Source organism: Balearica regulorum, chromosome 2 (assembly GCF_011004875.1).
Source record: "Balearica regulorum gibbericeps isolate bBalReg1 chromosome 2, bBalReg1.pri, whole genome shotgun sequence".
Classification (NCBI taxonomy): domain Eukaryota; kingdom Metazoa; phylum Chordata; class Aves; order Gruiformes; family Gruidae; genus Balearica; species Balearica regulorum.
The window spans coordinates 97,385,866-97,402,015 of NC_046185.1; the positions used below are offsets into that span (position 1 = coordinate 97,385,866).

The 16,150-nt window shown below is 42.4% G+C and overlaps 1 protein-coding gene across 1 annotated transcript in view; it reads right to left on the minus strand.

The window, feature by feature from the left end:
- The window catches only part of NEDD9 (neural precursor cell expressed, developmentally down-regulated 9), a 39,015-nt gene that overhangs the window by 22,426 nt on the left and 439 nt on the right, over window positions 1–16,150 (minus strand). The gene's annotated exons all lie outside the window — the stretch shown is intronic.

Here is a 16,150-nt window from a genome sequence, read left to right on the forward strand (position 1 = left end):
TTGAGATGCTCTTCCTGTGACTGGGGGCTTGTACCTTCATCTTTTGACGTTGATTTCCCTGTTAATGTGTTCTGTGTACTGCTACAGCTAGCTAGTTGACATTTAAAATAAAATTTGAACAAGACTTAGGGACATAATCCAGAGCAGTTGTAAAAGTGTTTGAAAATATTTGCAGGGTCTCAAAAGACTTTCTGGTAGAGGTGCAGATCCCATTAGTGTAAAGACAGAGGGCTGGCTTTTCTTAGCTGCCAACTGCAGGCTCCTTAGTCAGGTATTTGTAGACCACTTGGTGAGAAAAACCGGCCTCAAATACAAATTGACAAAATGTCACTGTTTCTAGACTATGATGCTCGTGTTTGTACATAGCTCTGTGTCTCTGTGGTGGCACAGCACAGCATAGCACTAGCTCAATAGATACAAAGCTTCTTTCCCTCCCTGCTGCCCCAAAGCCCAAAACAAAACGCACACCAAAAAAAAAAACAACCCACCAATCACAAAAAAAACCAAAGGACAAGGTTAGTCAGAGTCCTATTCTCTGTAGAAAGCTCTTGAAGATAATATTATTATTTTAAAATAATGTGCCCAGTGACCCCAGCTGGAGTCATGCCTTTGCCATTGGGAAGGCTATACCAATCTACATGTCCTTATGTCAAAGAGCATAAGAATTTAGGTACCAAATATTACCATAGAGTGTGTCTACATGTAACTTGGGAGGAGTCTAATGGCAGGCAAGGAGTGTCTTTGACCTTTGTCAACATAATTTAAGCATTCTTGTATGCATTTTGTTTGATTATGTCAAGTGCAGCAGTAATACTAACATAAGGAACTTTACACAGGACTACTCACAAGCATTTGTGTAGTGTTTCAGGCAGCTTGCCCTGACCTCCATTTTTGTTGTGGCTGTGCTACCAGCAGTACCTCTGCTAAGAAGTTTTAAGTCAACTCCAAGTCAATGTAAGATTGTGGTCTGAGGTACAGATGCATTACTAACAAGTGCTGTCTCCTCTCATGGATTGAACCAGCTCCCTTCCCTCTTTCTTTGCAGGCCTGTACGGCACATCCAGTTCTGAATAATCGGCCAAGCTTAGGTATTCAGTGGAAAGTAGGCAGGCTGTCTGCAGACGTTCTTGGACCCCTCACAAAGGCCATGAACATTTAATTTCTTGGCTCTGGTGATGTTTCCAAATGCGTTGGCAACAATTGTTCATGCCTGCCTGCTTTTTGGTGAAGGCAGTCAGCAGAGATGGTTATAAACTAATTGTAAGCACTTGAAAAAACATAGGGAGTCCTGGACCTGGAGTGTTCTAGCTAAAGTATTTGGACGGAGTGCACAAACTGAAATGGTGCTAATCCACTATAAGATAGGATATGCAGCTGCTGTGAAGATCTATCTTCCCTCTGTTAAAGGGACAGTATCAAGTACAATTTAGTGATTTTATGTGTCTCATTTATCCTCCTTCTTGGACGTATCAAAACTTTTTTTAATCTCCCCCTTGTTATATCTTTTCCCATCGACACACACTGACATTTTCCCATCATCTCTGTGCTTCATCAAGACAGTAGACTTCCATTTAACCTTGCTCAGCTCAACTCTTCTTAAGTGTAGCATATGGCCAGGAGGTTGATGAAGGGCTGACTGGTGGATGGAGATACAGGGAAGCTCAGATGTCACATAAGAGGTAGATGAATATGCTTTTCCCAAGACACGGTGTTGAAATGGGATGTGTGACATCAGTTTTCTCTGAATGGGGGATCAGTTCTCAAATGTATGAGAAACACTGGCTTTGCCTTTCATCAGCATCATTAGTGAGGTCAGTATAAATTAAGCTTTGGCTTGGAAAAGCAGGAGTGTCATTTTGAACTCCCATGTAAACAGCAGCACTGGGGCCCACCATTCTCTGATGTACGTCTACTCAGCTCATCAGTCAATAACACGAAGAAATGTGAAGAGAGATAAAGCAGGGAGCAATTTCATCCGTGCCTTGGCACAACTGTAAAACTGTTCTTTAGCATGGTGAAAACCAGGGGTCTCTTCTTGAACACTACATCTATGCTCTTGCCATGTTGACCTGGCTGCTCAGCTGAGCCCAAGCAGCTCAGAAAAGAAAAACTTCCATCTAGTCTGAATATTCCTGTTAATCTCTCTTTCTGTATTTCTTCCTAATGTGTCTTTGACAGGCAAAATCTACTAACATGACTAGCTCAGCCTGTGCAACTGACTCTTTAAAGGAGGCTTTAGCAGAGGATGTTGTTTAAAGAAGGGAAATTACAGGGAGGGGGCAAAAACCAAGTAGGCTAAATCAATGATAAATGCTTATTCTCTTATACTCTGGTGATTAAAAGTTTTGTGTTTTTTTTTTTTTAAAGCCTGATTAGCTTCTATGGTACAGCAATTTTCAGAACAAAGCTGGGATGGTGGTAGAATTAGAACAGATAAAAGTTCTCATGTGAGTTTTTTCCCAGTTGCTCATTATCCCTGTCCCAGTGACCTTCTCACCACCTGGTGTGCAGCATGTTAATACTTTCTGGATGTGCTTCAAGAACTTTGCTGCAAACAGCTTCAGATTCTCGTTGTCAGTGTTAACTCAGGCACCAGCATGTGAATTATACTAATGGGTTGCCACTTGTTTCACAGCAATTTCCCCAAGGCCTTTTAAATAGCCCAGAGCCATGCCACCAGCATCAGTCACTGATGGAGCAGCAAAGCAAGCAAAATATTCCTCCCAACAAGCACCGGGAGCAGAAACACTAAACCTGTTGCTTGTTACCAGCGCCATAGGCACTGTTCCTGCTAAGCAAACCTGTTGTTTTGAGTGTTTCCCTGATTCCAGTCTTCCTTCACAGGATTTCTTAATACAAGCTTTGTTCCCTCAGCCGCTCCTCGTAAGACTTGCTCTCTAGACCCTTCACCAGCTTCATTGCCCTTCTCTGGACACACTCCAGCACCTCAATGTCCTTCTTGTAAGCAAGGGGCCCAAAACTGAACACAGTATTTGAGGTGTGGCCTCACCAGTGCCGAGTACAGGGGGACAATCACTCCCCTAGTCCTGCTGGCCAGACTATTTCTGATACAAGCCAGGATGCTGTTGGCCTTCTTGGCCACCTGGGCACACTGCTGGCTCATGTTCAGCCAGCTGTTGACCAACACCCCCAGGTCCTTTTCCTCCAGGCAGCTTTCCAGCCACTCTGCCCCAAGCCTGTAGCATTGCACGGGGTTGTTGTGACCTAAGTGCAGGACCCGGCACTGAGCCTTGTTGAACCTCATACAGTTGGCCTTGGCCCATCGATCCAGCCTGTCCGCATCCCTCTGTAGATCAAAGATACTCATCAATGCTTGTGGGCTTTATCTCAATTGATATGACAAACTCAAATAAACTTTGGATCCTGTGGGCATCATGCCTCACATCTCACAACACTCCCTCTCATTGGTGTCATGAGCGCAGAGACTGGGGAGGGTTACCTGGAATTAATTGGACTTACTTTTAGAGGCATGGATCTGTCCCTCATCTGTTTGTGAAACAGGCACCAAAGCAGCACTAACATCTGATATGAGAAAGCAAAGGCACAGCAGTGACCTTTTTCTGTGACTAAGTGCTAAAAAGACCTTTGCCATTTCCTAAACAAATTGGCAATAGAGAAAGGGCTGATGAGAAACTTATCCTGGAACTTGTTTTGACAACTGACAAGTTGCACAGAAATCCCTTTATATTTCTAATACAAAGAGAAAAAAGGAGGGCAACAGATTCAGAACTACAAATTCAAGCTCTGTAATGGCAGGGGAGAAATGAGCTGGTCCTAGGTAGGGAAAAAAATTTGGTTTGCCATAGAAATCAACTGTGCTTTGTAAAATGAATATACTGGCAGCTACTATGTTCTTTTAATAAGATTAAGGACAGAAGTCTCTGTTGCTCTCCTTTAGTCCAATTAAATTAACTGCATGATAGGTGTGGTGGTGCTTTCCTTAAAATCTGTAAGTACCTATGATCTATATACAGCTCCATTCTCCTGAGCCCTCTGTGTTACAGCAGCCGTACTTCAAGTGCTTCTCTACAAGTAATCATTGAATGGAAAGATTCAGTTCAGCATTTGTATCCTCAAGCCTTGCTAGTAATATTGGGATGTTTGGAAGTCAAAGTCAGGGTCAGGCCCCCACTATGTTAATACTCTGCACAGGCAAAACAAACAAAAAAAAGCATTTGTTCTCAAGATGCTTAAATTTCTCTTAACCTAGGACTCTTGCGTGCAGTGGAAAGCATCTATAAAATCACTGGGGGAAAAAAAAAGGGAAGTTTTTCAGTCTCCTGTTAAATAAAGTGCTACCCCAGTCATGAGCAGGTCAAAGTGAAAGGGAGCCTGACCCTAATGACCATTGCCTGGGGATTTCAGCTGGAACATGCTCCAGGAAACGACTCAGCAGGCTTTGATGCCTTGTGTCAGAAACTCTGTCTAAAAGAACTAAAACGGAAATGGATACTCTCATATTAAATGTAGATTACAGTGCCTGTGGTCCTAACTTTCTACATTGGTTGAGACAAAAGTAAAGCTTTCAAGCTCTCTCTAGGTAAAGTGAACTTGGGATTTGAACCTTCTATCTGAATTTTCCTTTAATGCCAGCTTTGAGTCCATTAGATATAACCCAGAAAGGTGTAATTCATATTTTCTGCATACCTTGGCTTTTTGTCTCTTTTGTATCCAGGATGCATGGGCTAGTAAAACCTGACTAAGAGCAAAAGATGCTGCCCTGAAAGCTGTCAGCTGTTCTACCTGGAGAGCCTGAAGCGGGGGGGGGGAGGGGAGAGAAAAAAAAAAAAAGAGACTATGTAAACTATTTTTCTTCTCAGATGCTGAAGGGAGTACACGACAGATTGCGATCCATAAATGAGGTCTATGATGGAATAGTCAAAGGTGTCTCCTCTCTCCTTAACCAACTGCAATTGATGGTTAACATGCCTGTAGCTGAATAAAGATGCATGGAAATACTTTGAAAAATATGATCTGTTTTGGTTGGCCTTCCCTGCTGCAAAGGGAACTGATAGAAAACTGTAATTTGTGGCTTGGAGGATGAAAAAGCTGTTAGTTGAGGAGGCTGAGTGGTAGAAGAGGGAAGATGCAAGACTTAGAGTGGTGGAAACCTCTAGTCTTTCTGCTAGAGTAAACACATCCAGTGACATGGTTAACAAGAGCGTGTGAGGTGCCCACAGCCATGGAAGCAAACACAGGAATAATAAATGATATGCTATGAGATTAAATACAATGGACTCTTTAAGGGCTGAGTGTCATGGTGCCAAACTCCTAGTGCAGGGCTGCCGACTTGACTCCTCAGCCAGCTCTGTGATGAATGAACGCTCAAGGAAAAGGTTCAACCAACCATAAACTCAAAGAATTTCAGTCGCCACCCTCAGAGGTGCAATATGAGGATGCTGCAGAGCACACAGGCTTGTGGATACTGATCCCAGCTCTGTGCTTGGCTGGTGGGGCATGTTGTTTTGTTCTGCTTTTGTCTTGTTTTTAAATATTGCTTCCGATGTGTAGAATTTATGTGAAAACAGAATCAGAGAAATCATCTCTGCCCTTAAACTGAAGAAGGGTGGGACCCTTTTTTCTATTATTGGACAAACTGGTTTTTAAAATGCAAAATAGCTTCTCTTCTATGTTTAGCTTAGGAGAAGGAAGGAAGAGAGGAACAAAGGAAGGAAAGATGGTGGGAGACACCCCAAAGGAGTGTATATGCACAAACCAGTAGCTTCACCTTGGTTGGATTTAATTATCCATTGCCTATTTTTAATAGAGATTTCCATCTTTCCTTTTGGTTTTCATTACCCCTTGTTTCTGTTTTAGGTTTCTTTGCAATAGCAGTGATTCATTTTAAAGTAAACTTAAGCATTTACATACCCTTGTGGTTGTAATAGTAATGATTTGCCTGTGAGATTCAAGAACTGATCTGAAAATCCAGTAAAGAGTTGAGTTTTAATTTAACAGAAATAGTTTTTACTACAAGCAGGTACTGGTAGAAGAAAGGGAAGTTCAGGCTTTGTTGTGCCTTCTGACAGAAGGGTTTCAGTGCAAGAGTCATTGGACAGTTTAACACCAGTGCTTTATAGCTTCCATCTTTTCTGTTTCTCACTGTCACTGCCCCTGAAATAGCAAATTTATTGTGCATGTGTTTGCAAGGAAAGCAACTATCGAGGCAGAGTAGGTAACAGGACTATCTACAATAAGCAACTTTTCATGAAGGCTACTTAATAGAAGTTGACAGAGGTCACTGAATAAGACATTCAGCCTTGAAGAAAAATGTCTGCTGCTGATCTCCTCAAACCTGGAAGAAGGCAGTGCGAACAGCACACGCAGTGTTTAGCACACACAAAGCTGTGTTGCCGTGTTCTTGGACATCCCTATGGGCACTGACATGGGGAATGGACTGCAAAATGCTGCCTTGCTGCTTGGCCTTAACAGCCTGCACGTGCGTGCAGACCTGTAACAGCTAAACATCAGCAACAAGCTGTGTACAGGTACTTACTTTTAGTAAGTTTACAGGTAGTCGATAGCTACACAGAGGAGGCAGGAAGTGCTACAGCAACATGTATGAAAGAGCTCACTGTGCTACCAGAGTGTTGTAGTTACCACAACTTCAGCAAGACGACTCTGAAAAGACCTTAGCATCGAGTTCAGACCTCGGGTCTGCCTGCTGGCTCTGGGAACTGTGAACTTCCTTGGGTCATAGCTAATGACAAAAGAGGGAGCCTGGTTGCAAATGCTCAGCATAGTAATGTTTCAGTTAACTCTTACAAGCAGAGTCCACAATTCTACTTCTTTAGGCACTCTTGCTTGCTTCCACCAAAAAAAAAGTTTTCTGTTAGTGCAGGTACTTTTCTGGTCAAGTGCTGCTAGCCCAAATAATTACAAGTCCTGCTGGATGGAAACTAAGGCAGTTTTCCCTGTACAGATTTGGAAGGCTGATTTACAACTAATGAGAGAGTAAGCTGTGAGATAACAGCCTAAGCAGAGCCCTAAGGAGGACAGGTCTTCATCCACCCTGAGTATCCTTGCGGTCTAGCCCCAAGCATCTCTGGAACAGGGGCTGTCAGTCATGCTCAAGTATGTCAAGCCATCTGGAGGTTGTGATGTGGAAATCCTTGGGTCTGCAGGGGAGAAAGGCAAGTGTCTTATTTCAGTGTTCCACCAAGCTGTCCCAGCCCCTCTCTCTGGCCTGAGAGGCCTAAGCTGCAGAGTTCGTTCCGGATGTTTGGGTGGGGGTTTTTTTGTAGCGTGACCAGTTATGCAGAAATTAAGGATGAAAAATGGGCACGTCCCCTCCTTACTGGTTCACGCTTGGGTAAGCTAAAGTAGGCATTATGGCTGTCGTGCTCTGGATGTATTCACCCTCAGTTTTTGCAGGCACAATACCCTACCCATCGGGGGGGCAGGCAGGCAGGAAGCAGACCAACTAGGGCCCAGGCACTTCACGCTGCTGTTCAAGATGCTGGTGTGGTCCATCAGTTCACCCAAGACTGGGACTCAAATGTAATGTAAACGCGTGCGAGACTGAAGGCTCTCTGGTCTGAGAACGTTTTTCATTTCAGCATAGCTGTTCCAGTTTAAGCAAATAGGAAATATCTGTGTATCCATTTCTTTTGTAGGCAGTCTGCAAAGTACTTTGAAACTGAGGCATGGTGGTGAACATGCAACTTGGGAAGGAATCCAAATGTAGGAATCCAAAAGAAGGAATTAGGAGGATAGAAAGGTGTGGGGGAAGTACAAAAGGGAAAATGCGAAAATGAAGGTTAGAGCAAGAGATCCTAACTGAAGCTTTGGCCTGTGTTAATAAAATACTTCATTGTTCTGCACTGAGTGCATCAGCTTATTGCTGTGCCTGACACTTCAAACAAGTGAATTGAAAAGAAAGTTTTCTGGCTCTGTATCTATGAAGAGCAATGAAATAATAACTTTACACTGGCTAGAAGGACAATAAGCTAGGCTTTGTTTGGTTGTTTGGATGATAGTCTTTTGTGTCTCAATTGAGTTTTGGTTTTTGGCTTGGCTGGTTTTATTTTATTTTAGTTAGAGGGGATGTGAGATGTGGGGGTGCTGCTCTGCTCTCCTGGGCATTACAAATGTAATCATAGAAATGTAATTTGAGGTCAGATGTTAAATAAGGAGTTGATTTACCCTTTCTGTTTCTGATATAATGAAGGATGGATGTATTGTGTCACAAACACTATTTACATCGCACAAAACCTTTGATGTGCTCGGTGAGCTTGTAAGGGGAGGTTAACAGAAGTGGCACCTCCCTTTCACTACATAGCAACCTTCTGTTTGGAGTCTGTGCAGTGAGACGCAACAGGTCATAGCTATGCTAAAAAAAGGGTGTATCTGCACCTCAGATACACGCTTCGTTCAGCCCTGAGGAACACCCCTAGATTAACTCATGCTGCTTCTGTGTTGTCAGACCACCCACCCTGTTTTGGAGCTATCACAGAAGGCTCACAGGGTTTGTGACAGTAATATTTACAGTGAAGTAGAATAGTGATCCACTGATGACATAGTCTGATCTTATTCCCCTGCCCTCTGTGTTTCTGGAGTTTTACAGGAGTGTTGAAATACCATTTTCTTTGCTCTTTCTGGGAATGCAAACCACATCCCCTGACCTACCTTCAAGACCTAGTAATATTTAGGGAAATTCCACCACACCTAACTCACAAAAGTTTCTGTATATGTTTTACCCTTGTAACTAGTTTCCTTTCCCCCCACCCAAGGAAGGGTGTGATCTAATTCCATGACTTTAAAAGGTCTTTTCAAATCTGTCTGACGGCTGTTTGCCTTCTGTGACATCAACAGGGGAAAAAAAAAAAGGGAAAAAATAAAGCATGCAAACAATAGCCTTAAAGTAAATATGATCTCACTGTGATTAAACTGCAGTACATCAAAATCAAAAAAGCAGATGGAAAACCCAATCTCTTTCCCTCAGGCAAGCAATTAGAAACTTAATGAAAGAAGATCGGATGTTGAATGCTTAAGAATTGAAGAAGCAGAGCAGAAGGAGAAAAAAAAAGGATGGAAAGAAAGAAAGAATCCTGAAACGTGTGTTTTGAGTACTCAGTTTTCCATTTTCTGGCATTTGCGAGCAGTCTTCTCCCAGACAGAGTTTCCTTAAAATGAACCCCCTCCTCACAAATTTAACCCTTTTCTGTACAGCTCTGGGGAAACAATCATAACTCAACTGTCAAGAAAACATAGCTGTGTAGACATAGGACCTCAGTATTGTCACCAACTTCTGTCTGATGTCTTCAGCTTTGGAAAGTATGATTTTTTTATTTTTTAAATCTAGAACTTAGCTGAATTGGGACATGCTCTTATTCCCCCTAAAAATTCTCCATAGAAGGGAAAGCCACCCTTCTCTGTCACTTCAGTGTCGCCCATCTGGGATACTACACAGCAGCCACAATGTGGGATGCCCTGAGAATCCAACTTGCTGAGGAACTCATGTTTCCAGGTTCCTGCCAGCCCTCAGGAGGCTGGCAAGGGGACAGGCAGCAAGCTGCCTGCAAGTTCAACACGCTTCCAGGACAGCAGGGCCTTGGCTACCAGATGAGGCTTGCTGCGTCTGGTCAGGGTCTTCCCTATAACACAGGGCACTGGGCAAAGGTCAACAAGCCTCCCAAACCAGCTTGATTTTTGGCAAACTGACATTTTCTAGGGAAGCCTTCCCCTGGAGAAGGGAGAGGGTGACTGTGTTGGGTGCATTTTAACCAGTTATAGTTGCTATGTGCATTCTCAGATTGAAATGCAACTTTAACTGCATTCTTGATCATGTGAGAAATTTGGTTTGTGCCATTTCCGGGCTGCAAACCAGATAAAGCGTATAGGCAGAGAGAGAGGGGGAAAAAAAAAAAAGAGAAGATATCTGCTTGTAAACTAGGCCCTTCTATAACAGTAAAGATTGGTTTATTACTCTAAGCATTTTAACTGGATATAAAGCCATAGGACAAGGGCATTCATGACCCTACCTATGGCAGGCTGTATGTTAAACAGAGCACACACTTCCAGTTGTTTTGTACTTAACCCTCTGGATCAAAAAATTCCTTTGAAAGGAATAATTGAGTTTTCATGGTCTGTATTTTCCTCCCCCTGCCCTCAAATGAGCAGGATGTTCATTGGATGAATTGAGACTTACTCCCAGGATCCTTCAGTGTTTTCTAAGATTTGTTGTCACTAAATGATTTGCAGTATTGCTCCTGCTAAAAATTTCAACCTTGCTGTGAATGAGGCCTGCTTAAGAAAGGGCTTCTGATGCACTGATTGCATTCCCAGCGAGTAAATCCATTCTTATTACTCTTCCTTTTCCCGGCAGGCTAATTCATTTTGACTGTGAATGAAGTGTTTTTAAAACAAACACAAAAACAGAAAGGCAAGAATGGGCCTCATCCCTATAGAGAAAAAAAAATACACAATTTTTGTCATTCTATGCACTTGTGTTTCTAGGACTGCAAACTATAGCTTTAGCAGTCCTGTTTCTTGTCAAACGCAAGCTACATCCAAATCTGCTGTGGAAAAATGAGCTCCTTAAAATTAAGACAGTTTCCACTACTGTAATGTCTAGACCAAGAGGCAAAAGAAAAAGGTCACTTGCCAAGAGCAGCCTGTGATAGACAGGCAGCAATATTCAAGGGCTGTACTCTTAGCTGCTATAAAGTGACCCAGCTTCACTGATACCAAGAGCTACAGCCATTTACAAGCAGCAAGAAGTACCTCTAAATGCAGCTTTACTCGGCTGTAGCCCAACTTAACAAATATTGCTGAATGCATACCATAAATATTCTTTGGTAGTACAGTCCCAGAGGAGACTCTGATCAATCCTACTGAAGACCTAGCATAAAGCATCTTTCAGGGGTCAGAGTACTGTTGTAGCAGATAAATGTCCATTGCTTTCATGGATGCTCAGAGAGCACCTACTACATTTAAAAAAAAAAAAAAAGTATCTTCTGAAGTGCCTTGCACATCTACAATTCCAAATGTCACTGAATGTTGGGCTCCTACAGAGGTCTGTGGACTTAAGTGTCTCAAGAAGTTCAGCTACTTGTCTCCATCAAGGGCAGCCAGAAATGGGAACAATAGAAGATAAGGGTTCTCCACAATTGCTGCAGCTAAGGCAGACACCTGTGCATGCTCCTCTTAAGTGCTTATGTAGCTTTAAAAATGAAATTAAACTCTAGATCTTGGAGACAGGCAGGTTGCTAACTCCTCTTGGTATGAATGGGGTTTAGGTACTTAAATGTCTGTGATTAAGCTGGTCCAAGGAAAATAAGCAAAACAAATGTAACTTTAGCTAGGTGCCTCTAAGTGTCCTAAACCCATCGACAGTATGCAGAAATCATTTCTGTGCCCCTAACATCTTTGATAAGGAGGAAGCCCTATGCTCCAGTCATGGTTTTCTGCTCTTTGTATGCATAGACACAAGGCTGTTTGCTATTTCCAAATATTAAGGGATCATCCTTTTCTTCTGCACTTCTGTGCAAGAGCAGGACCTCATGGTTGGCTGAGGACTATAATGAGTGCAAGCCCTTTGCAAGGAGACAAATAGGCTTCTTGTCTCCTACCGCATCTAAAGCTGGCCAAAGTAGCTAGTAGGTACACCCATTCCAGTAGTGGTGCATGGATGTATGTGTGATTCAGGAGGATTGCCTCATTCGAACTTTTACTCAGGTCACTAGACGTACCTGGCCTTGCTTAACGATGACTCTGATATTTGTAATAGAGCACAGGCAGTTCAACAATATAAACCTCTCATGAGCCACCACATGTAAGAGTTCAATGTTCACTGATATCTTATCAGTGAAAGTATAGTCTTTTCTAACCCTGTCTGTTGCTGTGCTTGTGATCATAAGATTCCAAAGGTGAATCTGTACGTGGTCTTACAAATTGTGGTCCAACACTTAACAAGTTCATAATAATGCTTCATGAGACTTCTCCAAAGTCTGGCCTGTATTCTGCACAATGGTGGTTATCGGCTTAGAAGGGTACAGAACTCTCCTGAAATGTACTTGAATTTTTCCTTTGCAGAAGATGTTTCCATGAAGTCTTACTATTAAGCAATTTTCCTGCTCTCTGATCTGGTAGGGCCCCCTCTGATGGGGTCTTTTGATAGTATGGCGCTGTTTGGATTGACTAATGTTGGGTCGAGGTACCTCAAAGTAAAGTAATAGTTTAATGTGACTGCAACCTCCGGCCAGATCTTAAAAGCACAAGCAAAATCCCCAGATTAGCATCCAATGGCTCTTGTACTATCTAGGGTCAAACTGAATCGGAACTATCAAAAATATAAGGAAGAGTGTTCACGTGGCAGTTCTGCTTCCCCATGATATACTAGGAACTACTGGACAGAGATTAGACTACTACTTTCTTGATGAAATAGACTTACAGTTACATTACTCATGAGCAGTCGTTAGGATAAAGCCAGTCCTATTACTACATCTCACTGGTGCTGCTGCTGATTTAGGCCTGACCCTGCTAGACTTCTGCCACTCTCTTCCATACATACACTGAGGAGGGAAAACCCATGAAACTTCCATTGCAAATACACAACAGTAACAGAGAGGGCGCAAACCTGGACAATTTTCCCCTTTGTTGGTTTGTTCCTCTAGCGTTACCTTTTATAAGGTTTCACGGTTCCTATTTACTTCTGAGTTTGATTGTTACCCTGTGATTGCTGCGATACAAAAAAAAAAAAAAGAAAACAAAGAGGACTGTGAAGAATAAATGAAACAGAGAGCACTTGGTTAGTGAAGTACAGGCAGTTCTTTTCCCTTTACATGGCCTGACACCCAAAGTCTTTCATTGCCAGGGTTACAAGCAGCTTTTCACAAGCATTTCTGGTTGGGGATATAGTATTTCTTCCTGGTGACACTATTTTGTTTGTCTTGGCATGCAGGCATTGTAATCAAGTCTATATATTACAGGACTGTGCCTCAGCACAAATGGCAGGCATTTCAAACCCTATTTACTTAGGTTTCTTCCTTGCCCAACAAATTATCTAAAAATAGATAATCAAGACCTCATATTTTACATCTACGTCATTCCTTTTGGCTTAAATGAGGTAAGGAATGTAGCTGTTTTCCTCTCCTCTTTCACTAACTGGATGTTTTAGTAAACAGATAAGTCCCTCTTTCTCCTTCCCCTTCTTTTTGTCCTGCTTGTGAACAGCCAACAAGCTACAAAAGCCTTGTTATGATAATGTCTTCTCCCTTTTGCTTCTGTCACACTTCTATTGACTGAGATAAGGATATTGGAATTGCTGGCCGGATATATCCTCTCCCATCCATGTTCTTCTCTCATCATGGTAACCCACTGGTATTTTCACTCCTACACAGTACACTTTAGCTGTAAGGGCTTCATCCCTGGTATCACAATCTTGGTTTGGTTTCAGAAAGGGTTGATCCTACCTTCTGGATTAGAGAATACTGGAATGGCATCTTGTGAGAACTCGATGAGGTGCAGTTTTGTGGTACACAGAGACTTAGCACAAAAGGATGCTGTTGTCATCAAATGAAGAACTGGGGTGTTGTCATAATACAACTTCACCCTACAGGAATTAGTTTCTGAAAGCATCTTTTAGATAAGCAGGATTACAAAATGCTCCAAACAACAAATACTTATTTGTTGTGCTTAACACTTCCTATCTTTCCATGCCTCAGAATAACTTTTGTGTTCTCCAATATTTAACTAGTGCATGAATGGTAGAACAGGATCTAACTTGGGATCAAGTTTGTCTTTGCTTCAGACAATCACATCTTCACTGAATTGCACATGGTGTGCAAAAGATAGACAGAAGTGTAGAGACATATATAAGGTAAAATTCTGAACTTGCTGAAATCTACAGGGATTTTCCCAGTGGCTTTCAGAGAATTCAGACTTGAGCGTTATGTTGGAAGAATGTTTAAAGAGTGGGATGGACAATAAAAGAAGCTCAGGTGAAAGAAGAAAGGGAACAAGTTTTCAAAACACTTATGAGTGAAAAAAGGGTAGACTGAATAGTGGAGAGGATCTCTAGACCAGAAATGACCTTGGGTTTAGTCACATTGAAAGTGAAGCCATGAGTGATGGAGAGATGTACTCAGACTCTCACATGAGTGAGTTCCTGTTCTATCCAACTGTTACTATTCTAACTAAACTATAATAAGCACCTCTTTCATTTCATTAAATGACTATCAGAATGAAAGTAAAGAATGGCAGGCCCCACTGTAATACCAGGAACAGTTAAATAGACCCAACTCTGCATCTGGAAGTTAAGCCACCTCCAAAGTGATGGTATGCCCCAAGTAGGCCACGAGTATGCTCTGTTCCTTTATTTTCTGTATACAATAAAAACTACAGGACTTTTCTACAGAAAATAAAAGAAGGAAAGAAAATACATAAAATAACAGAGACTGCATGACCAGGTATTTTCTCTGTATGTTACTCCAGGGATTAAGAAACAGATCTAAGGATGTTTGTCCTAGTTGAACAATATAAGTAACTACTTCACATTTCCCAGGGAAAGTAAACACCCTAGTCTGACAAGAAGGTTTTTGAGGCCAAAACTCTCAGTCATCTTTTTTTTTTTTTTTTAAATGGCTTGTTCTTTGTCTAGCTTTCTCTGTCTAGAATTACGTAATTACACACCCAAACCAAAATGCTCATTCCAACCAGACAGGGCAAAGGAAACATTACAGAGCCAGGGAAGCCTTCCCACTGTCGAGCCACTTTACCAGTCCCTATTCTTACAGTGCCCCTGGGCTACACATGAAGCACGATCTCCTTGCAGTAGAGGAAGGACAGATGGTGACAGGGGAAGTCAGGAAGCCATATAACTACACGGGATCATTGTTTTGCCACTGGGATACAAATGTGGCTTAGCCATGGGCAGTTGGAAGGCAGTTCATGAGCTCTGGGACACTGCTCTTCTACCCCCAAGTGCCTGATGTTTTGTGGTAAGAGTCACAGCTTTTCTAATCAGGTATACAGTCTACCTGAACTGATTTGAGGTGGGGTAGAAAGGGATAGGAGATTAATTTGATCTCAGACTCTAAATCAGTCAGTTGCTTGAGACAGAGTTTAAAAAAAAAAATCCATATAAAAATTTTCAGTCATGGAGTATCTTTGTCTATATCTTCCACAATTTCTTTTTCCTAGTTATTCTTAACCACCATGAGATGTAGAAACTAGCAGTGGCTTTCAAAACTTAACTCCCAACTTTCCCAAAGTTTGGTTATCAGAGATCCTAAAAACTTGGGCTGAGCTCAGAGATATATGGAAAAGTATGAAAATCTGTGTATATTTACCTAGGTGTCACTCCCACATCTCATTCTGCCCATTTTTATAAGCCTTATACCATGTTACAGCATCAGGGCTCTTTTACACTACACTGCTTAAATTCAGTAAGAAGATGGACTTCACTTCCAAAGCAAGCTAGTCTCCAAGTAAGTATATAATGTGTGACATTTCCAAATCACCTTTTTATTGATGTTGAAGTTATTTTTGGCAGAGGAAGGAAAGTTTTTCCTTCCCTCCCCCTTTTTTCCAATCACATAAGATTACTGTACAGACATACCGTAATCTAATGCCCTGTGGGCAATTCAGTACCTTGCCCAGACGTTTTTAAGTAGAGTAGTATTATGATGAAAGCCTCCACATTTGTGTCTTCAAAAAAAAAAAACAAAAAAACCAACCCCAAAACAAAACCCCTCTGGTAAAAGGTTAAACTAAATCACTTATTTTATTTAACATGGGAAAGGAGGATAGGCTATATATCGTTTTAAATATACAGTGGTGGTTGGTTTTTTTTTTTTTCTTCTTGTCGTGACCCACCAAACAGACCGCCTTGCAAAACTGCACAGCGATATCGAGCCATTCACGAAGCGCTGGAAAAGGGGTGAATTACATGGCGGGGAGAAGCAGCAGCGATACCTGTCCCAAGCCGATGCCGGGCACCGCCTTTCCCGAGGTACCGGACTCGCACCGTTAGCCAGCGCCGCCGTAAGCGGGAGAGGCGCCGAGCCCCCGGCCGGGCACCCGCACCGCTCGGGTGGGAGAAAAGATCCTTCTCCCCCCACCGCCAGCACCCCGGGGCTCTCCTCCAGCTTGCCCCCCTTCGCTGCCCCATTTTTCCCCCGGCCAC